This window comes from Aegilops tauschii, chromosome 1, assembly GCF_002575655.3.
Source record: "Aegilops tauschii subsp. strangulata cultivar AL8/78 chromosome 1, Aet v6.0, whole genome shotgun sequence".
In the NCBI taxonomy this organism is placed as follows: Eukaryota; Viridiplantae; Streptophyta; class Magnoliopsida; order Poales; family Poaceae; genus Aegilops; species Aegilops tauschii.
Window position 1 is genome coordinate 57684367 of NC_053035.3, and position 1665 is coordinate 57686031.

Here is a 1665-nt window from a genome sequence, read left to right on the forward strand (position 1 = left end):
TAAACCAAAGTTTGGGGTATGAGCCAAATATCGAAAGATTCACTTGACCGCCACAAAGTGGCTTTCCTTAGGTGCGGCTTGAAACCGTGCACAAATTCCCACACTCAACATGATATCTGGTCTAGATGCACAAAGGTAAAGCAAGGATCCAATCATGGAGCGATATACCTTTTGATCCACCGCTTTACCATTGGGATCAATGTCAAGTTGGCACTTGGTGGGCATTGGAGTGGAAGCCGGCTTGACATCACTTAGCTTGAATCTCTTTAGCATGTCTTGAGTGTATTTGGCTTGGTTGATGAAGGTTCCTTCTCTTCTTTGTTTGATTTCGAATCCGAGAAAGAACTTCAACTCTCCCATCATAGACATCTTGAACTTTGAGGTCATGAGAGCGGCAAATTCTTCATTGAAGGCTTTGTTAGGGGAACCAAAAATAATATCATCAACATATAGTTGGCACACAAACAACTCCCCTTTGACCTTCTTAGTAAAAAGAGTGGGGTCGATTTTCCCGATTTTGAATCCACGATCTTGTAACAACTCCGTAAGATGCTCATACCACGCACGTGGGGCTTGTTTAAGGCCATAGAGCGCCTTGTGGAGTTGATACACATGATCGGGGAAATAGGGATCTTCGAACCCGGGGGGTTGTTTGACATATACCAACTCATTTATGGGACCATTAAGAAAAGCACTCTTCACATCCATTTGTTGCAATGTGAAATTATGATGAGAAGCATAAGCAATCAACAAACGAATAGATTCAAGGCGAGCGACGGGGGCAAAGGTTTCACCGTAGTCGATACCCTCGACTTGGGAGTAGCCTTGTGCCACCAAACGAGCCTTGTTGCGAACAATGATTCCATGAGCGTCTTGCTTGTTCTTGAATATCCACTTGGTTCCAATGACATTATGATTCCCGGTTGGCCTTGGCACTAATTTCCACACTTGGTTATGTTCGAAGTTGTTGAGTTCTTCATGCATGTCATTGAGCCAATCCGGGTCCTCGAGCGCTTCATAAACCTTTTGGGGTTCGACACAAGAAACAAACGCATGATGTTCACAATAGTTTGCTAATTGTCTACGAGTGCTTACCCCCTTTCTTAGGCTTCCAACCACATTCTCCATGAGATGACCTTTGGTGGTGAGCTTGGAAGCGATCTTAGCGGCACGACGCTCCAATTCCTCCTCGGAAGTGAAGTGAGGAGGGGTTACTTGATCATCTTGAGTGTCGTCTTGAGCTTGTTCTTGATCTTGAACTTGCTCGAGGGGAGGAACTTGACCTTCGGCATCATTTGGTGGATCACCACCATCTTGAGGTTGATCTTGCCCTTGATCTTGTTCATGAGGTTGAGGGCCTTCACTTTGTTCTTCGGAAGCGTGTGGGTCTTGGGTTGGTGATGGCTCCACTTGAGTGGAGCATTGTCCTTCTCCTTCAGCCACAAGGGGTTCCTCAATGGGTAGGATATATCCAACACCCATTCTTCTTATGGCTTGGGGAGGAATTTCATCACCTACATCACAAGTACCACTTTGCTCCACTTGGGAGCCGTTATTCTCATCAAACTCCACGTTACACGTCTCCTCAATAAGTCCCGTGGACTTATTGAGAACACAGTAAGCATGGGAGTTTGTAGCATAACCAACAAATATGCCCTCATGAGC